This window comes from Herpailurus yagouaroundi, unplaced genomic scaffold, assembly GCF_014898765.1.
Source record: "Herpailurus yagouaroundi ecotype Mexico unplaced genomic scaffold, PumYag 28, whole genome shotgun sequence".
NCBI lineage: Eukaryota > Metazoa > Chordata > Mammalia > Carnivora > Felidae > Herpailurus > Herpailurus yagouaroundi.
Window position 1 is genome coordinate 56,793,028 of NW_024412376.1, and position 27,676 is coordinate 56,820,703.

Consider the following 27,676-nt stretch of genomic DNA (forward strand, 5'->3'; position numbering starts at 1 on the left):
GTTTGTCTTCCTTTCTAGTTTTCCTAACATCACTTACAGAAGAAACAATTCTGTCTCCAATGTATATTATTGGAAACTTTATCAAAAATTAGTTAAGCATGTATGTATATGGCTTTATTTTTGGGGTATCTATTCTATTCCATTAGTCTGTGTGCCTGTCTTTATGCCAGTAGCATACTATTTTGATTATGATAGCATTGTAATATAGTTTGAAATCAGAAAATGTGATGCCTACACCTTTATTCTTTTTTCTCAAGATTGCTTTAGGTATTTGGGATATTTTGTGGTTCCATATAAATTTTTGCGAAAAATGTAACAGGGATTTTGACAGGGGTAACATTGAGTCTGTAGATTGCATTAGGTAGAATGGACATTTAACAATGGTAATTCTTCCAATTCCTGAATACAAGATTTTTTCCTTTTCTTTATGTCTTTTTCAGTTTTTTGTCAGTATTTTATAAGTTTAAATATATAGATCTTTCACTTCCTTGTTTAAATTTATTCCGAAGTATTTTATTCTTTTTGATTCTTCTGTAAATGGGATAGTTTTCTTAATTTCTTTTTCTTATACTTTGTTCTTAGGGTATAAATTTTCTCTCATTTCTAACTTTGCTATTTTGTTTGTAGTGTATCTTTTCTCTGCCATACACTTTTTTCTAAGTTTATTTATTTATTTTGAGAGAGAGAGTGAGCAAGTGGGGGAGGTGCAGAGAGAGAGGGAGAGACAGAATGCCAAACAGGCTCCACACTGTCAGCCCAGAAACCCATGCTGAGCTCAATCTCAAAAACTGTGAAATCATGATGTGAGCTGAAATCAAGAATTGGAAGTTTAAGTTACTGAACCACTCAGGTGCCTCTCCCCCATGCACTTTTAAGATGTTTTCTTTATCTCAGGGCTCTTGGCTGGCTCAGTGGGTTAAGCTTTGGACTCTTGATCTTAGCTCAGATTCATGAGCTCACAGGTTGTGAGTTTGAGACCTGTGTTGGGTTCCTCAGTGACAGCATGAAGCCTGCTTGGGATTCTGTCTCTCCTTCTCTATCCCTTCCATGCTGTCTCTCGAACTCTGTCTCTCAAAATAAATAAATAAACTTAAAAAAATAAAAAATAAAAAAAGATGTTTTCTTTACCTCTCTTTTAAGCAGTTTGATTTTGATGTTCTTTGGTGTACTTTTTTTTTTTTTTAAATATTTCTTCTGAAAGTAGTTCATTGACCTTCTTAGATTCGTGGATTTATTTTTGTTGTTGTTGAATTTATAGTTTTTGCACATTTTTTCCTACAAATATTTTCTCATGATCCTTTCTCTTCTTCTTGGATTCCAAATATATTTATATTAGGCCACTTGAAGTTGTCTCATAACTCACTGCTAACTCTATTAATGTTTCATTTGTATTTCTCTTTTTGTTTCATTTTGGATAATTTCTATGCCTAAGCCTTCACATTCACTAATCTCCCCTGAAGCGTGTGATCTGATGTTAATTCCATCAACTATACTTTCATCTTAGATATTGTGTTTTTCATTGCTAAGGGTTCAACAGGGGATTGTTTATAACATCCATATCTCTTTTTATCATACTCATGTGTTCCTCTTCTTTCTCAATTGTATGGAGTATTACTTATAACAACTGTATTAGTGTCCTTTAACACTAATCCAATCATCTGTATTATTTGAGGGGTCATTTTAATTGATTATTTTTTCTCCTTAATATCAGTTGTACTTCTTTCTGTTTCTGTGCATGGTTTTTTTTTTTGTTTGTTTGTTTGGTTTTTTTGTTTTGTTTTTTTGGTTTTTTTTAATGGATGCCAGACATTGTAAAATTCAACATTGTTAGGTGATAGATTTTTTTTTTTTTTTTAATTTGTGTTCTTTTAATAGTCTTTGAGTTTTCTTCTTGGCTTCAGATAAGATAAGTATAAACTGTTTTTATTTTTTGAGGCTTGCATTTCAACTTGTTAGGTCAGTTCTATCCTATTAGTCTTTGTTCTAAGGTTAATCTGGCCCTACCACTCAGACAATAACAGTTTGCAGACTCTATTTGATGCCAAGCTTATTATGAAGTTGTCCAGTGTGGACAGTGAAAGCAAGAACATTTCCTAGTACTTTGTAAAGTCTGGGTATTGTTTCAGCCGCTCCTTTCCTAGGGCTTTTCTCTGGCCGTGGAAGTTTTCTCACATACTTGTGCTGCCCAGTACACTGTTGAAGAGTACTCTGTGCATGTGTGTGGCTCTTTCTGTACAATTCTCTGGCATTCTGTCTTGTGATTTTTAGTCTCTTGACCTCCTCGAACTTTTAATCTTTTTCCTCAACTCATAGACAGCTCTGGACTCCATTTTTGTTTCCTTCCTTATGTAGTTGCCCAGAAGTTCTGTTTAGGCAGTTAGATGGAACAATTGTAGGGCTCATATTGGTTGTTCCTCTTTTCTCAATGGTATTGTCTGGCATGCTTTCCAATGAAAGCCATTAGCTTCATGCATCTTACTTAGTTTTCTAGTTGTGTACAATGGAAGAGATAGCACATAATTCTCTGGTACTGTATCATGCCTAGAAATTAACATTTTAGTTGTTGTTTTTAAAAAAACATATATATTAAATCATCTTTTTAAGTATTGGGGGTTTCTCTGGACATAAATTTTCCATGTGGTTCTAGAATTTTGGTAAGTTTCCTTTCTGTCTCCTACTATGGAAATGAAATATTTTATAAATCTCTTATATTTTCTTTCAGCTAATACTAATGTTAACTAACATTTCTTTCAGGAGATTATTCTATTATTTGTAATATCCAGCATTGGTTTACTTTGTAATGAGCTTTTGCTTTCTAGATTCTGAGTGTCGGAGATAAAGACCAAAGCATGCATGCCTTTAGCCGCATCTAAAATGAATCTTTTTACCATTCATCTATTGTAAGGCCAATAATCTTTCACTTAAATTCTTCAACTCTTCCCAAGCTTCATTTCAAAGTCCTCCATGTTTGCTTTTCTATTATTTTCTTTCATTTATTCATCTGCGTTCACCAATTTCCTCTTTTTCTTTTTAGTAATTCTCAGTATGAAGAGAATTACTTCCATCCACCAAAAGCCTAAAAAAGAATATAGAAATATTAGACCAGAAATCATTATCTGGGCTAGCCTGAGTTAATTAGCCACCAGTATTAACATTTTCCATAGTAACATACCTCAAATACAAACCAACCAACCTGATTACCTTGAATATCTACTATTTAGACTTATATATTGATTACATTCCAAGGAGTTTTTTTGGCATCATTATTTCTTTTGTTATTTGTCATTAAAATAACATCGTATAACAAATATTTAATTAAAAATCTTGAGGAGAAAATAAAATATGGAATAATATAGCTTTAATTAACAAATTCACCCAGTGTTGTTCAATGTGGTCATAGATGCTGTATTACACAACATATATGTGCATTTTGGAAATGTTTCATCAGTGTTGGTTTATTTTAGGAACAGATATTTGAAGGCTACAAAGTTCCAAAAAAATGTAAGTTCTGTTGATCTGATTTCTAATATGAAAATAAGAATCAGCATGTCAGAGTTTCACAGCTTTTAGTATTGATACTAAATAACAGGCATAGTTTCCAAGTAATATATTCTTATGATGCTTATGAGCTCTTCAATTTATTTGAAGCATAATACTTCTCACGGCAAATAACAGCCCTGTCTAGTTGCACAGTATGCACTCAGAAATGCTGCAGGTTGTAATGCCTTCTGTTAAATGTATCTGTAGGTGTTGAGCCTTTTTATTTCCTTTTAGTATTATGTTCTTAGCTGTCAGCTGAGATGTCTTTTATGTTGCATTTTGTAACCTCTTTAAGTCATTAGTCATTTTAATTGACAGATATTACAATTCTTTTAAAAACCTGATTAGAGTCATGTCCAATTCATAAAGATTTATCTTCAGTGTTCATTTTCAGGCCTATCATCTGCAAACAATATCTAGCATCATGGCCTTAAGATGTTCCTTTTATGCTTGCAAATATTATTGCCATTGATAAATATATAAGGATTATTCTACATAGAATTTACTGTTGTTATTGCTTTATCAAAATATAAAATTTGAAATGGATAATGAATTGTAAGAAATAGCAAACATTCTCAAGTTAAAATGACCACCCTAACTCTAAGTACTGGCTTGCTTATGACCATTTTTAAAAAAAATTTTCTCTAGAATTTAAACTTAGTACAGTCTCCATAGCTCTTTTCAAAAAGTGTAAAATAATCTTTGTAATTAAGAAAGCTAGTAGTTGTAAATGGTTAATATAATCTCATATTTTTTTCATTCCTATAAAAGGTTCCTATAAACCTTTTATTGTCATGTCAGTTGCAATGTTTTCTTGCTCCATTGTTGTTAGTTGTTTTCTGTTGCCCTATTTTATTCATTCTTGTCCTATTTTTATGAAGTTCTAAAACTGAATCTATCATTATATATATGAAAATTTAATGTCATACATTACTATTATTCACCAAAATATCTGAATTTATTCATTATTCAGAGACATGGAGTCTTATACTTCTCTGCCCCTTTGAAGATAAGCATGACCAAGTAACTCCCTTTAATTTGAACATAATTTTCAGAAATAGATACTTAAGAAGGGACAGTCAGTTCCTCGTGCTCTTTTCCCTCAAAGTAGTTTTATATTTATTGATTTTGTGATTGCTCAAGAGCAAAACTAAATATTGAGTCACTACATAGAAGACAGTTATATTGGAGAGACACCTGAACCTGGGGAATGGATTTTATGTAAGGAGTGAGTTTTGTTTTGAAAAGTCACTCAGTAGCACTTATTTATGGTAAAAACACTAAGTAAGCTCGGGGTAGAGGTGGCTTCCTCAGCTTGATAAAGAACAACTACAAAAAACCTACAGCTAATATCAGACTTAATGGTAAGAAACTTGGTGCTCTCCTACTAAGATCAGGTAATAGGCAAGAATGTTCCTTTTCTCCATCCTTGTCACCATCATACTGGAAGTTCTAGTGAATTCAATAAGACAAAAAAAGGAAATAAAAATATATAGATAGAGAGGGAAGAACTAAAACTGGAGGTAGGGAAAGAAGCATAGACAGAGTGCAAAGTATTTTTAAGGCATGGAAAAAATTATGATACCAGAATGATGGGTACATGTCATTATACATTGGTCTAAATCCATAGAATGTACAATTCCAAGAATGAACCATAATATAAAAAATGAACTTTTGGTGATAATGATATGTCAGTTCAGGGTCATCAATTGTAGCAAATATAACATGCTAGTGGAGGATGTTGGTTATAGGGGAAGCTATACATATATGGAGGCTGAGGATATATAAGAAATCTCTGCATTTTTCCCATGAATTTTCTATGAACTTAAGCCACTCTAAAAACAAAAGTCTAAATTAAAAAAAAAAAAAAAAAGAATGGACAAACAAGCAAAAACCTTGAGCCACTTGTTATCCTGAGTGATTCATTTTCCTGATAAGAATATCTTCTCTACTTAGGCCATTCTATACCATGCTTTCAGTTATACTTTTGGTACTTGGTGTTAATGTTCATCAAGTACTATTTCATTTCCCACCAGTATTAGGCATAGTTTCCTAATATTCATTTATATCCAATGAATTCCAAATTCATTTATATCCAGCTCTGTCATCCCATCTTTTGTAAATATGTTCCTAGTTATGCCAGAATCCATCTCTCCTTTCTAACTGTTCCTATTCCATGTATACCCTATGTTATTGGTTTCCAAAATGGTTCCTATATGTTTTAGTTGTGGCAAAAGTAACTTATTAGAATGTAGAAGGGAAATATTATGAGTTCATTTCATATATATGTTTTATGAGAAAAGAAAAAAATAAATTTTAAACATTTTCTTGTGCCTTTACAGATTCTACATGCCAGATGCTCAGTTGCTGTGCATCCCATGTAGTAAATGATAACATCCCAAGAAAGTAATGGGAGATGTTCTATGTGGACATCCTTCATCCCTTATTCTTTTTTAATGCGTGGGATATATTGAGTTAAAATGTGTTTTGAGTCCATCATGTTGAAGATAATTCTAATAAGGAATACAAAAACAAAGGATTTCCAGAGAAGATAGCAGGGTAGGAGGATCCTAAACTCACCTTCTGTGAATACAACTAGATAATACCCACATCAGTGTAAATAACTCAGAAAAAAAACAAAAACAAAAACAAAAACAAATACTGCCAAAACATTATCCACAGCTAAATGTAGAGAAGAGGCCACATTAAAACTCATAAGAAGAGAGGAGATGTGGTCTGGAAGCAAGATGACGCACAAGATGGTCTAGGGGAGGGAGGGCCACTGCAATGATGGGGAAGGTAAAGGAGCAGACCCCACCCTGGGCACCCCAGGCACAGGGACCTGAATTAGAAAGATGAATCCCCATACCATGTGGTTTTGAGAACCAGAGGAGCTTAACATACCAAGTTTTCACATCAGTGAAGCTGATCACCTGAATATTTAAAAATCAGCAGCTCTGCTCTGGGAAACAAGAAGACAAGGTGAAAGTGAGTCGCTGGTCTTACAGAGACAGCACAGCAAACAGCTCCACTAAGATAGAGAAAGAAGCAACAGTTTGAAAAATGGCTGGTGTGTATGGGAAGGAAATTTGTTTACTAATCTCAGAGCATGTGCTAGAGAGGCAGGGATCTTTGGGAGACCTCTCCAAGAACAAAACAGCTGGTGGGCGCTATTCCCTTTCCCTCCTCGTAACCTAGATACCCGGACACCTGTGGGAACCAGTGAGTGCCAGTACTCTCCACATAGCTTGCTAATAGTATGCCTGACCCCTGAGGACCTCCAACGTGTGCTTAGCAGGAGTTTTCCACATAAGCACCAGGTCTCCTCCCACAACACACCTGTAAAAGCTTGCCAACACCACACATCCTGGCTTCTGTGGACTCAGCCCCTCCAACCCAGCCTCAGCAATGGTACATCCAAAGTGAAACCACAAGCATGGCATTGTGTATAGGGGTTCTAAAATGACTTCTGTTTGGGGGTGAGGGGAAGATAAGCACACAAAACAGTTACATTGTAGCCCTAGTAGTGGGCTGGGGTCAGACATCTGGTCTGACTATAGACCCTGCCCACCATTGAAAACCTCCCAGTGGAGAACACAGGGAGAGTGCCACTGCAGCTCAGGCAAACACCTGGTCTGACTCAAGTCAAGTTCAAGGTGGCCCCATATGGGCCTATTTACAACACAAAGACCAAACCCTACCCATAATAGGCAAAGAAAGCCATGGCAGATGACTAGACTTGAGGCAAAAGCAGCTCAGCCACAACAGTAGGGCATAGACAACACACATAAGAGACACCCCTGAAGTGACAGATTCTGGTGAACAGAGGACATTTCAATTACAGGGCATTACTGGATCTCTTCTTCATAAGGCCACTATTTGCAAAAACAGGAGAAATAGTTATCTTTCCTAACAGACACAGAGAAGTAGACAAAATGAGGAGAGAGAGGAATAGGCCCCAAATGAAAGAACAGGACAAAATCACAGCAAGAGAGCTAAATGAAATGAAGGTAAGTAATATCTCTGCTAGAGAATTTAAAATAACAGTCATAAAGGTACTGGACTTGATAAAAGAATGGAGAATCTCAGTGAGATAGAAAACATAAAAAAGCACCAATGAGAAATGAAGTACGTAAAAACTGAAATTAAAAAATATAGTAGAGGGAATAAATAGTAGAGCAGAGGAAGCAGAAGAACAGATCAGTGACATGGAGAACAGAATAATGGAAAGCAATCAAGCTGAACAGAGAAAGAATAAAGATTAATAAAGAATGAGAATAGATTAAAGGAACTCAACAACACCATCAAGCATAACAACATTTGCTTTACAGGGATCCCAGCAGGAGAAGATAGAGAAATGTGGGCAAAAAAACTTATTTGAAGAGATAATAGCTAAAACCTTCCATAATCTGGAGAGGAAACAAATTCCTGAGGGCAAGGAAGCACAGAAAGCTCCCAAAAACATCAATCTCAGGAGGTCTACATCACGACACATGGTAATTAAAATGGCAAAAAGCAGTGATGAAGACAATTTGGGGGTGCCTGGGTGGATCAGTCCATTAACCTCCAACTCTCAATTTTGGCTCAGGTCATGATCTCACAGTTTGTGAGTTTGGGTCCATGTCAAGTTTCACACTGGCAGCTTGTAACCCGTGTGGGAATCTCTCTCTCCCTCTCTCTCTTTGCTCTTCCCCCACTTGTGCTTTCTCTCTCCCCAAAATAAATAAACTTTAAAAGAGAGAGAGAGAGAGAGAGAGAGAGTGGATTTTAAAAGCAGCAAAACAGTTACTTACAAGGGAAATGCCATAAGGCTGTCAGCTGATTTTTCAGCAGAAACTTTGTTAGCCGGAAAGGAGAGGCATGATGAATTCAAAGTGCTGAAAGAAAAGAAGAAAAAAAACAGAATCTGCAACAAAGAATATTCTATCCTGCAAAACTTCATTCAGAAAAGAAAGAGAGATAAAGAGTTTCTCACAAAAACAACATAAAGGAATTCATCACCACTAAACCAGAACTATTAAGAAATGGTAAGAGGTACTCTGAGTGGAAAGAAAAGACTATAAGTAGGAGTAGGAAAAGTAAAAGCACAACAGCATTAAAAATAAATGTATCTAGGGGCACCTGGGTGGCTCAGTTGGTTAAGCATCTGACTTCGGCTCAGGTCATGATCTCAAGGTTCATGAGTTCGAGCCCCACGTTGGGCTCTGTGGTGACAGCTCAGAACCTGGATCTTGCTTTAGATTCTGTCTCCCTCTCTCTCTGCCCTTCCCCCGCTTGTGTGTGCTCTCTCTGTCTCTCTCTCAAGAATAAAACAGTAAAAAATTATACATATATATATATATATATATATATATATATAGATCAGTCAAGGAACTCACAAAATAAAAGTATTAAAAATATGACACCATGTACCTGAAACATGGTGATGAGGAGAGCAATAAGAACGGGTTCAAATTTAAGTGACCATAAACTTTATATAGACCACTATATGCAGAAGATGTTATATATAAACCCAATGGTAACCACAAATCAAAAACTAGTAATACACATGCAAAAAATAAAGAGAAAGGAATCCAAATATGTGCCTAAGGAAAGCCAACTAATTGTAAGAGAAGAAAGGCACAGAGAACTACAAAATCAATTATTAAACAAGGAATAAAATGGCAAAAATGCATACCTATAAATAATTACTTGGAATTTAAATGGACTCAACAATCCAATCAAAACACATAGGGTGATGGAATGGATTAAAAAAAAGATGCATCTATATACTGCCTATAAGAGTCCCATTTCAGACCTAAAGACACATGTAGATTAAAGTGAAAGGATAGAGGGGCACCTGGGTGGCTCAGTCGGTTGAGCGACCAACTTTGGCTCAGGTCATGATCTCACGGTTTGTGAGTTCAAGCCCCGCGTCGGGCTCTGTGCTGCCAGCTAAGTGCCTGGAGCCTGCTTCTGATGCTGTGTCTCCCTCTCTCTTTGACCCTCCCCCACTCATGCTCTGTCTCTCTCTGCCTCAGAAATAAATAAACATTAAAAAAAAATTTTAAAGTGAAAGGATAGAGAGGCATTTATCATACACATGGATGCAAAAGAAAAGCTGGGGTAGTTGTACTTATACTGGACAAAATAGCCTTTAAAACAAAGAATGTAACAAGACACAAAGAAGGACACTATATAATAATAAAGGGAACAGTACAACAAGAAGATATAACAGTTGTAAATATTTATATGCCCAACTTAAAAGCACCCAAAAACATAACACAGTTAATAACAACAGAAAGGAACTAAACTATAATAATATAATAATAGTAGAGGACTTTAATACCCCATTTACATCAATGGACAGATCATCTAAACAGAAAATCAACAAAGAAACAATGCCTTTGAATGGCACATTGGACTAGATGGATTTAACAAATATATTCAGAAAATTCCATCCTAAAACAGCAAAATACACATTGTTTTAAGTACACATGGAACATTTTCTAGAATAGATCACCAGGCTACAAAACAAGTATCAACAAATTCAAAAAGATCAAAAACATAAGATTCATCTTTTCTGACCACAATGCTGTGAAACTAGAAGTCAACCACAAGAAAATCTGCAAAGATTTTAATGGAGGTTAAATAACATGCCACAAAGCAAAGAATGGGGTAACCAACAAATCAGAGAGAAAATAAAAAAATACATGGAGACAAATGAAAATAAAAACACAGTGGTCCAAAATCTTTGGGGCACACCAAAAGTTATTTTAAGGAGGAACTTTATAACATTATTGACCTATCTCAAGAAGCAAATCAAATCTCAAATAAACAACCAGAACTTACACCAAAAGAAGCTAGAAAAAGAAAAACAAACAAAACTCCAAGCCAGTAGAAGGAAGGAAATAATAATATTAGGGCTGAAATAAATGAAATAGAAACTAAATAAAAACAAAAAGCAACAAACAAGCAAACAAAAACAATAGAACAGTAAAATAAAACCAGGAACTGATTGTTTGAAAGATCAACAAAATTAATAAACTTTTGTCATCATATTTTTGAATTGACAAACTTTTAGCCAGACTGAAAAGGGAGAGGGAGAGAGAGGACTCAAACAAAATCAGAAATGAAAAAGGAGAAATAACAACCAGCATCACAGAAATACAAAGGATTATAAGAGAATATTATGAAAAATTATATATCAACATATTGGACAACCCAGAGAAATGGATAAATTCCTAGAAACATATAACATCCCAAAACTGAATCAGAAAGAAATAAAAAGTTGAAAAAGATTGTTTACCAGCAGTCAGATTGAATCAGTAATCAAAAAACTGGCAAACAAAAGTCCAGAAACAGATATCTTCACAGGTGAATTCTACTAAACAAATAAAGAAGAGTTAATACTTATTCTTCTCTAATTATTCCAAATAGTAGTAGAAGAAGTAAAACTTCCAAATTTATTCTATGAGGCCAGCATTATTCTGACATCAAAACTAGATAAAGACAATACAAAAAAGAGACATACAGGCCAATGTCTTTGATGAATATAGATGCAAAAATCCTCAACAAAATATTAGCAAACTTAATCCAACAATACCTTAAAAAATCACTCACCATGATTAAGTGGAATTAATTCCCAGGATGCAAGGATACGTCAATATTTACAAGTTAATGTGATACATCACATCAAGAAGAGAAAGGATACAAACCCTATGGCCATTTTAATACATGCAGGTGAAACATTTGACAAAGTATAAAAACCATCCATGATAAAATCCCTCAACAAAATAGATTTAGAGAGAACATATCTCATCACAATAAAGTCCATATATGAATAACCCCCAGCAAATATCATACTGAATGGCAAGAAACTGAGATTTTCCCCCAAGGTCAGGAACAAGACCAGGATGTCACTCTCACCACTTTTATTCAATATAGTACTGGAAGTCCTAGCCACAACAATCAGGTAAGAAAAAGGAATAAAGTCATTCAAATTGGTGAGAACTAAAACTCTTGCTATTTGTAGATGGCATGAAAACCCTAAAGATTGAACCAAAAAACTACTAGAACTGATAAACAAATACAGTAAGGTCACAGGATGGAGAATCAACTACAGAAATCCGCTGCATTTTTATACACTAAGAATGAAGTAGCAGAAAGAGAAATCAAGAAAACAACCCCATTTACAAGTGCACCCAAAATAATGAAATATTTAGGAATAAACTTAACCAAGCAGTAAAAGACCTTTACTCTGAAAACTATAAGACATTGATGAAAAAAACTGAAGACAACACAAATGGAAATATATTCCATACTCATGGATTGGATGAACAAATATTGTTAAAATGCCCATACTATCCAAAGTAATCTACAGATTTAATGTAATTCCTATCAAAATACCAACAGCATTTTTCACAGAAGTAGAACTATCCTAAAATTTGTATAGAACCACAAAAGACCCCAAATAGCCAAAGCAATCTTAAAAAAGAACAACAAAATTGGAGGTATCACAGTCCCATGTTTCAAGACATCTTACAAAGCAGTAGTGATGGTACAGGTGCACGCACATGCACGTGTGTGTACACATGCACACACACACACACACACACACACACACCATATAGCACAATAGAACAGAAGAGAGAGCCCAGAAATAAAACCAATTATATGGTTAGTTAATCAACGAAAGGGCAAGAATATGCAGCGAGGGAAAGACAGTCTCTTCAACAAATGGTGTTAGGAAAACTAGACAGCTACATGCAAAAGAATGAAACTATACCACTTTCTTACACCATACACAAAAGTGAACTCAAAATGGATTAAAGACCTACATGTGAGATCTGAATCCATAAAAATCCTAGAAGAAACCACAGGTAGTAATTTCTCTGACCAGCCATAGCAACACTTTTCCAGATATGTCTTCTCAGGAAAGAGAAACAAAACCAAAAATAAACTTTGGGTTTTATAAAAATAAAAAGCTTCTGCACAGCAAGGGAAAACATCCACAAAACTAAAAGGCAACCTATGGAGTGGGAGAATATTTGCAAATGACATCTCCAATAAAGGGTTAGTATCCAAAGTATATAAAGAACTTATATAACTCAACACCAAAGAAACTCAGAAATATCCAATTAAAAAATAAGCAGAAGACATGAACCCAACAGTTTTCCAAGAACACATACAGATGGTCAACCAACCCCTGACAAGATGCTGTACATCACTCATCATCAGGGAAATGCAGATCAAAATGACAATGAGATATCACCTCACATCTGTCAGAATGGCTAAAATCAAAAACACAAGAAACAAGTGTTGCTGAGGATGTGGAGAAAAAGGAAATTTTGTGCACTGTTAATGGGATTCCAAACGGTTACAGCTATTATGGAAAACAATATGGAGTTTCCTTTAAAAATTAAAAATAGAATTACCATATGATCCAGTAATTTCACTACTGGATATTTACCTAAAAAATATGAACATGCTAATTTGAACAGATATATGCAACCCTATATTAATTGCAAAATTAGTTACAATAGCCAAAATGTGGAAGCAGCGCAGCCCGTCTCCCTCAATAAATGAATAGACAAAGAAGATGTGAGATATATAGATATAGATATAGATATAGATATAGATATAGATATAGATGATATAGATATATATGACAGAATCACAGAATATTAATCAGCATTAATAAAGAATGAAATCTAGCCATTTGCAACAACATGGATGGATCTAGAGTGTATAATGCTAAATGAAGTAAGGCTGTCAGAGACAGACAAATACCATGATTTCACTCACATGTGGAATTTAAGAAACAAAACAAAGAAAAAACAAGCAAACAAATGGAAAAACAGATTCTGAACTATAGAGAATAGGCGGGCGGTTATCAGAGGAGAGGTGGAAGAGTGATAAGTGAAATAGGTGAAGGGGATTAAGAGTACACTTATGGTGATGAATACTGAGTAAAGCATAGAATTGTCAAATCAATATATTGTACACCTGAAACTAATATAACACTGTTCATTAGTTATACTGGAATTTAAAAAATTAATGAATTTTAAATAGATGATAGATGATGATAGATAGATAGATAGATAGATAGATAGATAGATAAAAGTAAAAAATGTAAAAAACTACAAAAAACCCACCAAAGATACATTTGATATAATTTTCTTTAATCATATTTAAAGGTTAAAATATGAGATGTGTGAAGAAGACTTATAAAAAATTGCTAATTTACATTAATATGGCCCACAAGTTTGAAATAATTGGAAGGATTTTATGCATTAAGGATCTACTTCAAGAAATGCATTAATAAGTTAAATATGTAGGGACACTTGGGTGGCTAAGTCAGTTAAGCATCCAGCTCTTGATTTTTGCTTAGGTCATGATCTCACAGTTAGGAGATAGAGCCTGCATCAGGCTCCATGCTGGGCATGGAGACTGCTTAAGATTCTCTCTCCCTTTCCTTCTGCCTCTCCCCTGCTCATGTGCTCTTTCTCTCTCTTTCAAAAAAAAAAGTTGAATACGTATATATATTTTTACAATTAATCTATATTTTCATATTTTATTTTCAATTTCTAATTTGTATGTCTTTTATGAAACTCATTATACATTAGTAAAATTGTATTGATATAGATCTTATAAACAAATACATAAATGTGCATGCTCAATATTTTTTATATGGATGCACAAAAAATTGAAATTATTGGGTGCTAAAACAAACTGTGTATTTTTTAAATGTGTTTCTCCATTATTTTGACAAATGTTGGTATAATATGTAAATCATATTTTATGTATTCTGAGAACAAAAGAGAAAAAAGCTATCTTATTTTTCTCTTATATACCCTACCAAATATGGGACTGTGTTCTGCATAAAATAAATACTCAAAATATATATGATTATGGTCATTTGGAGGCAAAATGTGAATGTGCTTGTGCGTAAATGACATTTAACAGATTGCATCTCTGGTAACAGCACTGTCATACCATATCAACAATCAACTTTTGGATTACTTTAGCTAGGCAGAAAGATTAATGGAAAATATGTGTTTATTCACAATGAGGGTTTCATGTCTATTTAGAAGAACAAAAAAATCCACTCCATTGTTAATGCTGATTCATAATAGAATTCCTGATATATATTTTTGAAACGGATCAAAATTAAAGAAAACATTGATCCAGTCTATGTCTAAGATTTTTTCCATTATGAAATTAAAATCCCCAAGAACCTAAAACTTAAAGATGCCTATTTTATTTTACTGAGATTTGATTTGCTTTGTATTTCTAAAAATGAAGCTGGAACATCTAATATTACAATAACTGAAGCTCCAGGAAAGCATTGGATTTTATTGCCTGGGGGAAAAGAGGCTTTTTCTTCAAAATGTGCCCCATCGGAATTTCCAGTTTGCTGGCTTCTTCAGCTCTAGGTCTGGGATATATGAGTTAATAAGAAAACCAAGGTAACTTACCATTATGTAGTTCCATGGATTTATATTCAAGGTCCTTGGACAGTTAGTCTTCTCTCCAACTCTCACATTGTTGTTATGTTTTTTATTTTTTATTTTTTTAATTTTTTTTCAACGTTTATTTATTTTTGGGACAGAGAGAGACAGAGCATGAACGGGGGAGGGGCAGAGAGAGAGGGAGACACAGAATCGGAAACAGGCTCCAGGCTCTGAGCCATCAGCCCAGAGCCCGACGCGGGGCTCAAACTCCCAGACCGCCAGATCGTGACCTGGCTGAAGTCGGACGCTTAACCGACTGCGCCACCCAGGCGCCCCTGTTATGTTTTTTATATGTAATTGTAATTTAAAGGGTTTTTAGTTGTATGGATGGGAGTCAAGGGGAAACGTATGTTTACAGAGAATGCAAGCATGATAAATATTATTGTTATTACTATACAATACGTTTTAACAATGGATCCAGAAAAGTTAAAACAAGTGTTGAGTAAAGGCAGAATTTAAAGATAGAAATCTTATTATCAGGTAAGTTTTTACTCAGGACAAAAAAAAAAATCATCCATAGAAGGGTTTTTTATAATAAAAAAGTATTCAATTCACAAGAAATATTTATTTTATAAAGATTATAATGTCAAAAAATATATAACAGGTAATAGAGCCTCTATACTGATAACATCTTCAGAAAACACAAGACATCAGAAACGCATCGTTGGTAAGTTATTTAGCCCATGAAAGATCTTGTAAATTAAAAAGATGACTGGGCGCCTGGGTGGCGCAGTCGGTTAAGCGTCCGACTTCAGCCAGGTCACGATCTCGCGTGTCCGTGAGTTCGAGCCCTGCGTCAGGCTCTGTGCTGACAGCTCGGAGCCTGGAGCCTGTTTCAGATTCTGTGTCTCCCTCTCTCTCTCTGACCCTCCCCCATTCATGCTCTGTCTCAAAAATAAATAAACGTTAAAAAAAATTAAAAAAAAAAAAAGATGACTTGAGAAAACCTAAACAAGGATATTAATGAAGAAACTATTTTACATATATAATATCTATCTATCATTTATCCATGCATCCATCCATCCATCTATCTATCTAGAGAAAGACATCAGAGAATACACTTATTGACTGGCATTCTTAAGAGATTTTCCAATATATTAGTCTATAAAGAAAAACTCATTAAAATTTAAAGTAAATTGATGAAAGCTCATAAGTAAAAGGGAAAGGGAAACAGGTGAGGGATAAAAGTCATTTATGAACTAAATTACTTGTATTTATTCATGCTGTCATATGATAAATTAAGCAACAAAGATATAAACAGAGCTGGTACTCAGGAGACAAATACAACTTCAGAACTAGTGAGCATTCATTCAGATAGGGATGTGCTTTTGCTGCACTAGTTGTTAAGAATATTGAATATTACCCATGAGTAAGAATGTATTGTTTAGACTTACAAAGAACTGACTAGAATAGCTAAATAGAAAGGCCCAAAGTGACTACCTCTACAGAATATCACTTATAAATATGCATACTTTACATTTGATACTTTTCTATAGCACTTCAATTTTTATAATTTTGTGGCTAGATTGCTATAATAACTTTTAAAAAATCACTGCTCCAATAATCAAACTTGAGCAGTCCTTTCCCCTTCTATACCTACCACACAACTTTCTTTATACTTTTCCGTAACGTGTTTACTCTTCCCATAATTGCTTATAATATCAATTCTCTTCTCAAATTATATTCATCTAAGATTTGCTATCAACTATTTAGACTTAATAGTATTTTCATTAAGTCTTATTAAAATACCAGCCTCCATAAATGATTTTATGAAAATTCTGAGACTTTTTATTTACTTTTGTAAATGATTCTGAACATTAATAAATAAAATTCTATTTATATTTGAAACAGAGTTGGAAACAGCACTAATGTGCTTGGGTAGAAGATGATCTGGGTTTGGCCCTGGACCTTACCCATAAAGTTACCTTACTGTCACTTTAACTCTGTACCTTAGCTTCTTTTGTGGAACAATAATAATAGTTTTATCACATGGTGTTATGATAAAGATAAGATATTTGTGTTCTTTGGCATCACATATAAAACAAAGCACTGGATGTCTTCTTTTGACAAGATGCATATTATTTGCTTGGGACACACAGGTTAACATGATGCAGCATGTCTTGGAAGGAACATATTCATATACAAAATCAGACACTTTAGAAAGCCCTTCTGTGCTTTGCATCTACATTTTTTCACTTTGCCAGTTTTGTTGGTAGCCAATATATTTAATTTCAGCTAGTTGTGCTCCTGACAGCAGTCACATCACATTACAGAATCTTCCAGGCTCTGTTGGCACCTCCATCTCATTTTCTATGAAAAAATATGCCTGTTTCCTTCATCATGCAATCCATAATTATCTGAAAATCAGCAGCCTGCTGTTGATGCTAGCAAAGGAAATGAGGAAAGAATAATATTCTTTTCTTCACACATGCCTGGACACTCTTCAGAGACATCTGATGTAATTGCCAGTAACAATCTTACACTGATGCTCTTTTACACATCTATGGCACAAGCCTTTACATTTTTTTAATCTTCCCTGAAAGAATCAGCTTATTCATGCATATATTAAAAACTGCATGGTCCTTTATTCTGTTCATCAGAGATGGTGTAAATCATTGCATGATTTTTAGGCCAACTGTTTTTGGTGGGATAAGATAGTATTTCTCTTTAATTAAGTGGGCATGTATGTGTGTCTGCTTTGAAAATGGAATTGAGAATTTAGTAATTATGCATTCTCCTCAATATCAAAATGGATTTCTAGTCACTGATCCTTAAAAAATCATCACCTAAGAAATCATATCTGGGAAAACTGTTTCAGTAACATAAGACTTACTTGAATTATACCAGTCAGCTTAATTTTTAACTAAAGAAGTTACCACGCTGGGGAAAAACAAGTTTTGTTTGTGAATCAAGAATAGTAAAAGTACTACTCTCTTAGCAACTTTCAAATACAGAGAATCATATAAGTGTTTGCCATGATAAACTATTATATCATCCTTCTGTAATTAAAATATTCAGGTTTTACATGGACCCTCCTATTTCTCACACATAGATCATCATCCTCACTTTTGACATTTTTAATAGATTCTAAAATGACCCTACATCTTCTACTTAACTGTTTTTTATTGCAGTTCCTTCATGTCATCATTACATTTTTTTATATGTTTATTTATTTTGAGAGAGAGAGAGACCATGCAAGTGTGGAAGAGGGGGAAGAGAGAGAGAGAGAGAGGAAGAGAGAGAGACAGAGACAGAGAGAGGGAGAATCTCAAGTAGGCTCCATTGCTCAGCACAGAGTCCAATGTGGGACTCCATCTCACAATTGAGACTGTGACCTGAGCCAAAACCAACAGACGCTTAACTGACTGAACCACTCAGGTGTCCCTCATCATTACAATTTTAACGCCGTATTTCACGTTAACACATTTAAATATTTGAAGTTTTGAGGGTCTCAAAAAATTTTTAGTTACATACTTGTATATTTTCCATACTTCACAGAAAATATGCTCTTGCTCATTGTGTTTTTAGCAGCTGATCTTGTATCTTTTGTTTTATACCCCCTGTAGTGTTTTGAGTTATATGAAAAATGGTAGCCAAAATTAGATACTAAAATTTGCAATATTGTATTTTCTTAGCATTTATAATATTTAAAATTTATACATGAAATGTTCTGAAACGGCCACTGCATGAAATTCATATATCGAATTCATAAAAGTTGTGCAAGATTTTAAAGTTTTGTCCCTCTAACATTTCTGAAGCATTGTTACTAGAAAAAAATGGTTTATTTGAGATACATATCCTCAGACCATAAGAGAAGGAACTAGTGTTAATATTATAGGCATATCCTGCAGTAATAAATTTCATGCATACATTGCATCCGCTATAAGTCTCTACTAATATGACTTCCATGTCCTCTGACCAAACTATAAGAACATTACACAAAGAGGCATCTCATATAGTCAACAAGGCTGTTTTTCGTTTTTTCTTTTACCATGGGATGATTTTTCTTTTAGACTCTGTTTTCTTGCAAACTGGCTAATACAACAAATTATATAAAAGGAGATAACCAATTTGTACTTTTTTGAATTCTTAAATGAATTGATAAAAGTAATGTTTTAAAACTCTAAACTACTTTTGTAACTGCTGTGAAGTTATTTCCTTTTAATTCTATAGCTTGAGGCTAAAAGTTTCACATAGTTTTCTTTAAATAGTACCTATTACTGTTTCTCTGATCTCTAAGTAACTGGTAGGCATACATGTTGATGCCATGTGAATGATCATGTGGATAAATCATAGAAACATATCGTGCTTAGAGGAAAATCTGACAGCAGTACAACCAATATTAATGTATCTATTTTTCTAATTTCCAGATATTTTAATTTATTCTTCCTATTGTGTTTCTTGTGATGTTTTACTAGTCTCATTTATTTAGTAACTCTTATTTGGATGTAATTTTTGTCAGTGTTTAATTTTTTCCTCGTCATATTTCAAAATAAGTTATGTTGGAACTAATATGCAATTGGCTATGCATTTTGGATTTGGGCTTAAAAATGTGCATCAAGATGATTGGTTTTTAAAAATCCTTAGAGGAGTTTATTAATTTCACAATGTTCTGGACATATTAACATGATATAATAATATCTGCTTCCTCTTATTCATCTGGATTATCTTAATTATATAAAGAGATATGAGAATCAGTTTCTGTGTACAAAAATGTGCTATAAATATTTATTAAATTATATGCAGTCAGATCACAATTCTTTATATTCATAGAGGCAGGATGTTAAGGCCATTTTTATTTGTGATGTATTTCACACAAAAGTCAAGTAAGTACAATAATGAGGGAACACTTCATATGCCCTTTCAACCCTTTGAAAAGACTTGCATGTAGAGACACAAAGGAAATTTTTTACTGAAGGAAGTAAAGAATGATCTAATTCAAACCTCTTTATATGCACTAATGCTTTGGATGTTTGAAACCTATTATTCCATATGATTACTAAAATAAAATAACTTTCATTATTAAACATTAAAGAAAACATGTGATGTATCTATTCTAGTGCAATCTTAAACATAACTGTTATAGTCTCCATATAGTCTATTGATTGTTTCATTGTATAAAAAAAAAAAAAAGTAAAATCCCTAAATCACCAAGTCTCCCAGCAACACACATAAAAAACATATTTGTGCTGCAATTTAAATGGACTAGTAAAGAGAACATTCAACCATTTGGAACTGAAATATTCATGAGCTACTCAGAGAACAATGAAACTAAATATCTTCAGATGTCCTAGAGGAACAAGAGTCAAGGAAACACAAGAATAACGAGAGACAATTCTATTTTAAACTTTGTTCTTTTTTCCTCCTTTTCCCCATTAGATGATAATATACAATTTAATCTTGCTATATTATGAATAGGATGTGACATGCTCACCATTCTATGCTAAAAATTCTCATAAAGCTTTTGACATGGTTAATTCCACACTTTTAGGGATACTGGGACTTACGTTGGCTTTAAAGTATTTAATCAGGTAATTAGAACTACGGATAGCATTTTCCTTAACTAGGTAAACACTAAAAAATATCTCATGCCATATCCTTAGATAAAGAAAAAATATCAACAACTAGCGTAAGTTCTACTAATACAAAAATATCTTAATAAGATAAAGACCAAGATTTATGGCAATTATAACTCCCATAGTCTCTACAGACATTCTTCTGCAAATAATAATTACTCTTTGAGTTATTTCTACATGGTTCCATTTCCCATTTTTTATTTTAAATCAGCCACACAATTTTAAAGGTTATCTATTATACATAACAGACATTAAAAAAAGAAAGTTTAAAAAGAACATTTGATTATTTGGGAGTTTTAATCGGATTCTAATTCTCAAACAGGATGATTTTTAAGTAAAAATTGGTCTATTTGAAAACAAGATGACTATTTTTTCATATGCCCAGTGACATTTAGAAAAAGCATAAGCATGTAAAACTTTTGAATTATATTATTATTAAAGCTAAATTCTTAAGTCTTAATTCCTCACATCCATCCCCTTTCAAATCCACCTTTCTTCCTGTGATTTCTATTAGTCAATTCTACTACCTTCTCCAAGCTCTTCAGGAATCGGTAATCTATGTGTAGTCTTAGTGCTAAATCCTCACTGCCACTTACCTTGATAAACCACCATCTTCTTCTCTGTAGGTTACAAGCTGCAGTCACAATCACTATTCACATGGGGCTCAATGGACTCCAAATTGATCTCTCCACTGCCATTTATATCCTCCAGCAATCTAATTGATCCCTTCACACAGGACACAAAGTGCTCACTTAAAATATAGATGATACATGATAGATAGATAGATAGATAGATAGATAGAACTAGATAATCTCTTGTAACTCACTTAATTAAAATAGCTTACAATATATCATGAGACAGTTCTCCAGGATATTTCTGCAGGTCTTCTACTATTTTTTGTACCTGATGAACTTTTCAAAGATGTGTGTACAGCCAATAAACTTGGATGATGATGTGTCTTCTTCTAGAAGACGGAAGATTTGTTTTTTTCCTGACTCACCCATGGCAAAGGTGAGTTAGGTTTGCTAGCCTCCTTCTTTACAAAATCAGGGTTTCCTAAACTTGGGGATTCTTAGCTGTGACATGAAAGCTCTGTGTGGGTAGGGCCCACCTGGGTCTGCTTTTGCATTGCCCCTGGGGGACTTAAGGAAGAATGAAGCAAAAACTGCCTCTTGTGCTGTAAGTAACCATCTTTTGTCTCAGATCCAGCAGCTTCATATCTTCTTCCAGCATCTGTGGAACTGCAGCAGACTCACTTGTTCTTTTGAAAGAAGGACGTAATCTCAGATACTTCACAATTCCCAATTATCAATTTGACCCTTATTGTTTTCAAATCTTCATTTGTTTCTTCCTCTAATGGAGCCTCATCAACCTTCTTTCAGTTTTTGGAACTACTAAATGTTTTCCAATATCAGTGAATTTCTTCATTATGTGTCTTCTGTCTCAAAATCTCATCATAAATATCACCTGAATATTCTTGTTTTACTCATCTGCCATTCTGTGACTATCCAATATACACAAATAACTTGCCTCTACCCAGATATAATCTTTCCAAATATTGTATTCTCTTTCATGTATAGTGCTTTTCACTTTTTTTTTTCTATGTATTTAAGTAAAAGCAACAGAGGATATTTCAGGGTTCTATACATAGGAAAATCCCCCACAGGTTCTCACTTAGGACATCTGGGTCTGAGGATACTACTGTCAGGCAAAACACACACAGCTTTTAAGTTGTGACTTTGTGTTTCACAGAGGCTTACAGGTTTCCAGTCCATCCAATAGTAGGTTGCTTGTAGGTGATACGCTACATCATAGATGAAGAAGTCAGGAAAGAATCAGAGACACACTGGAAGATAGTTTGCTCTTTGATCTTCTCCAATCTGCTTCTGATTTCTCTTATAGATGGTCATCACCTTTATCATCTGCCTGCACTCTCTTTACCCTTTGTTTTATGTGTTCTCCATTCTTTTTCTTCCCAAACTTGATCTATCTGGCCTTTCCAAGACAGAAACAATCAAAAAGCCAGTTTATTGGTCTTAAACTTCACAATTAGTTCTGACCTTGTTTTTCATCATCTAGTATGGACTGATGGAGGGAAAATATCATTGTGTTACAAGTGTGAGAGGTAGGGGAACATCAGAGATACTGTTTGGTTACTGCTTAGTGGTATAACCCAACCATATGGATTTGTGTTATCATTTTTGCTTCATTTGGCACTGAAGTAGTGTAAGCTTCTGAAGGAATGTACTTTTTTCAACTCTATGCTCAGTGCTAAGCACAATATCAAACATAAAGATTACCTATTATGTATATTTCGAGTGAACTATTGCAGAGCCCCCAAATGATTTCTCAGCCACGAGCCCTGTTCATCTTCTGCCCATCATGAACACTTCATACACAATAATCTTTCTGAAAATATATTATGAGGCATCTATTTCAAACATGTATACATTCCATACTGCTATGAGAAGTGCCAGTGTATTTACCATAATTTTAGGAATTATGCCTCAAATGCTTTCTCCATATTCATTGAAGAGAAACCTCCTCCAATGCTAGACACTCCCTGTAGCACCCTGAATGTATCTTATCATTGTATATATTCAGCTGATTATAATTGTTTGTTTAGTTTTGTATTTTTCTCTCTAAGGACATGTGTTTATGTAAGATTGTATTTCCAGCACTTACCTCAGTCTGAGCACAGAGAAGACACCAAGCAAATGGTTTTTGAATGAACTGATAAGTCAATCCAATTATTCTACTGCACTGTCTTCCATAAAACAGCATTTGCTTTTCTATGGTAAAATTAATGTATTCCCTCATTTGTTTATTTATATGTAATTACGTATACTTTGGATTTTATTTTCCAAAGATTGTGCCAGTGACAATTGTCATTTATTTACTGCTTTTATCTAAACGTTTCCCTTATATGTGAACAGCAGCTTCTACTAGTTGAAGAGCGACTAGTACAAAATCTAAGATACCTTAATTTATATTATAAATAAGAATAAACATAATGTAATGCTAGCATATATGAACAAATTAACCCCCATAGGCTTAAGGATATTTTACACCCCCATAGGTTTAAGAATATCAATACATTTGTTTTTAATACATCATGAAAGTGTGAGTTATTATAATTAAATAATTATACAAATAAGGAAATACTGTATATAAAATCCAGGATTCCTTTCAAGTATCCCTAATTAGTAAATAAAAAAAAAAATAAAATAAATAATCCTTTCATATGTGCTATGAAATATGCACAACCCAACAACTTGGCAAAACTAGTAGCCTGGGGTAAGCTACTACAAGTGACTATATCTTGCCAGCATGGTCTAAACTACAGCTGGGACTAACTTTAAGAGAATAATTGATGTGTCTGTTTACTTCCTACTATCAGTGGATAAGTAAGTAATGTGAGCAGGTAACACGTTTTTCTCATCTGCTTTTTTGCTCTCTGTTTCCTTCCACTTTGTAATGGTATTACTCAGGGCACATAAGGTAATGTGTACCCATACATGCATATTATGCCTACTCACCACAACCAAAGTCGGTGGCTCTGTGATAGGTTTGCAGAATCCACAGCACTCCAGAGCATTCTGACTCAAATGACTAGATGATTTATTTTTCGTCTTTTATTTAACTCTTTTATTCACAGTCCAATATTTTCCTCTGATTTAATCTTTATTCTGCTATGTAAAACCTCTACATGTGTCCCCAGTTCTTTTTCCCTAAGGTGGAATTAAATAATTTATTGTTTTACCCCTGAATGTTCTTTACTCATCCTTATGTTTCTATTTTAACTATCATTTTATTAACATGAAGAAAGGGTCTCATTTCCATGGCAACCAGGACAGGGGCCTGGACAGTATAATCTCATTTATATTATATAATCCATTTAGTCATACTTACGCTCTAAAACTACGTTCATGGCTCATCTTACTTATGTAATGACAACAGCACAGACACTCTGCAGTGAGCAATGTTCTTGCACTGATTTTATCTGGTAAGGGTGAGAATAAAAATGGGAATTAGGCTCAAACATATTTATGTATATTTCTGATACCTATATCAGAAAATTTTTGTATCTTACATTTCTTTATCTTTATCTCACCTTATTGTTTGGTGTGTGCATCCACTATAATGATAATGTGTTAATGTCAGAAATACTGGTTGTCCTTGTTTACTCCAACTATAATAGGAATGACTTTCGTACTTGCATTTTTAGGATTATCCTGGTTTGGGGGTTGAAGTTGATATATTTTTTTTTTTAATTTTTTTTTCAACGTTTATTTATTTTGGGGACAGAGAGAGACAGAGCATGAATGGGGGAGGGGCAGAGAGAGAGGGAGACACAGAATCAGAAACAGGCTCCAGGCTCTGAGCCATCAGCCCAGAGCCCGACACGGGGCTCGAACTCCCGGACCGCGAGATCGTGACCTGGCTGAAGTCGGACGCTTAACCGACTGCGCCACCCAGGCGCCCCGATATATTTTCTCAAATTAAGTAACTATGTATCTGATCATGATAAATCAAGTGTTTTATGCAAGATTGATTACTGAATTTGGTAATTCAGTAATGAATTTGGTAATTCATTTCAGGATCTCTGGAGATGATACCATAGCGTTAGATTACAAGGACTTTGAAACCAGCCATGTTGGATTCAAAATTCAACTTCACCATCTACTGGCTACACAAGCATTGTGAAGCTAACCCTTGCTTTCCTTTATTTCTTTCAGTTTTCTTTTATAAAATAGGAATAATATGAACCTACCTTATAAGATTGTTACCGTAATCAACAAAGATTTAACCATCTTTGCATTTATATAACAAAACTACTTAGTTATGATGAATTATCTTTTTAATCAAATGATAAATTCTGCTGTTAATATTTCATTCAGAAAACCAATGTCAATATTCATAACAACCTACCACAAATTCAATAACTTTACAGAACTCTATTTTTTCACAATTCAGGAGGGTAAAAATCTGAAGTAAAGATTTTGGCTTTGTCACACTCCCTCCAAAAATTCTAGAAGAGATTCTATTCCTTGCCTCTTCCAGCTTCTGGTGGTGGGAGGTATTCCTTGGCTTGTGGTTGCATCACTGTAATCTCTATATCTGTCTTCCCGTGGTGCTTCAACTCTGGGTCTCAAATATTTCTCTTCCTTTCTCTCATAAGGATTTAGGGACCACTAAAGTAATCCAAGATGATCTCACATCAAGATCCTTAACTGAATTACACCTGCAAAGGTCTTTTTTCCAAATGAGGTCACATGCACAGTTTCTGGGTAGAAGTATCTTTTGAGAGGTCACTACAATATTCATAATCAAGATTGTAACTCTATTTCAATAATATTTCTCAGGTTTTGATTTTAAAAATGTGCTTGCTTTAAAAACATGAGTTATTTTTTCTTTCACTCTTTGGAACAGTTTAAATAACATTTACATGAGCTGTTATTAAAGAGAATCCTTTTATGAAATGGTTTATGCATTTTATTATTTTTTAAATAATCTTTTGCACAATCTTCTCTATTCTTCTTTTTTCTTTTTGCATAAATCTCACACAGGCCATTTCATCTGCTAAATTTTTGTTAAATAACATTTTCCAGGAAATTTTCCAGTTTGGTCAAATAATTTGAATTTATATATACTGATTAAGCAAAATAGTTTATTTTAATATTTTATTTTTTTATTCTTTTCTGGTTGTCTATGTCTCTCTTATCCTTTCATATTTTATCTGGAAATATTTCTTATAAAATTGATTGGATAAACTATTTTATATGTTTTTTTCCCTCCAAAAGTTCCACCCATACTACCCTTTACAGCATGAAGGGCATATATATAGATCTTGATGAGAATCACTATTCCAATAAAGGTCACAATCTGAAGTGAGGGCACTAAAGGGTCTTCAAGCATAGCATTTACTGATTTTAGTCTTTTTGTTTTCAAAACAGTGGATATTGGGGTCCAAATGATTAGTATCACTTCGGAGACAGTATCAGTAATTCCTGAAAATTCTGGTTATTTCCCTTTCCACAACATCCATTCATCATGACAATGAATTGGAAGTCCTGTTGGAAGTGAGAGAAGAAAAACCTAAAATACGTATTTCTTAGCTATGGTTTAGAGCAGTTTAGTTCTGAAAAATGAGAAACAAGTAACATTCTATTGTAGATAAAGAAAACAAGATGATCAACAGATCGACAGTGTTTTTTATGTTTTATTTGTTCACTTTTAATTATAAAAATCTAGTATTGGTAGATTGGTAAAAATTTATATTGGTAGATTATAAAAATCTAGTATTGGTAGATTGGTAAAAATCTATATTGGTAGCTTAGTAAGCTGCCAATATAATTCCGTACTTGAGACACCATGATGATCTCTACCAGTTAAGTCATTTTTTTTATCACTTAGTCTCTGTAGACATTTTGATGCTCACCATGGCTCAGGTGTTTAAGAAAAGATGTTTGACTTCTGTTACTTGGGATCTAATTCTCTTAAATATGTGAATTTATAAAGGTGTGTCTAAATAATTTTTTAAATAAGGTGAACCAGTGATTTTTATGTCCCTCATTTAAGGAAAATACTTCATGGTCTTTATACAGGATATTAAAATTAATATAATGAAGATATGATGTAAAGTGGTAGGCCCAACTTGCTTATTGCAACCATTTAACGGAAAAAGCAAATGGATTGTGTTTAAACTGAATTATTTACTAATGAACCACGGAATGCCAGTTATTTAGCCATTATAAATGAGACAGTGCTTCCTTATAAAATATACATCATCAGCAAACTAAATCCTAAATACACCCATCAATGAGCAGTTATACAAGAAGTCAGATGTTCAAATAATCTATGTGAACCTTAATATTGCACTTCATTTATATCAGTAATCAGAAATATGGATTGAAATTTTAAGTACTGACACTGATATTAATTAGTATTTCTACCGAAATTGCCTTAAAATGCATACATGTTGCATAGCAGTAACCCAAAAGAGCAAATGTTATCCATAGAAATACTGCTACAATTAATTCAGGCAGCCACTAAAGCTAAAAA

The 27,676-nt window shown here is 33.9% G+C and overlaps 1 long non-coding RNA gene across 1 annotated transcript in view; it reads left to right on the forward strand.

The window, feature by feature from the left end:
• The window catches only part of LOC121029682 (uncharacterized), a 114,855-nt gene that overhangs the window by 57,787 nt on the left and 29,392 nt on the right, over positions 1 to 27,676 (forward strand). The window lies entirely within an intron of this gene.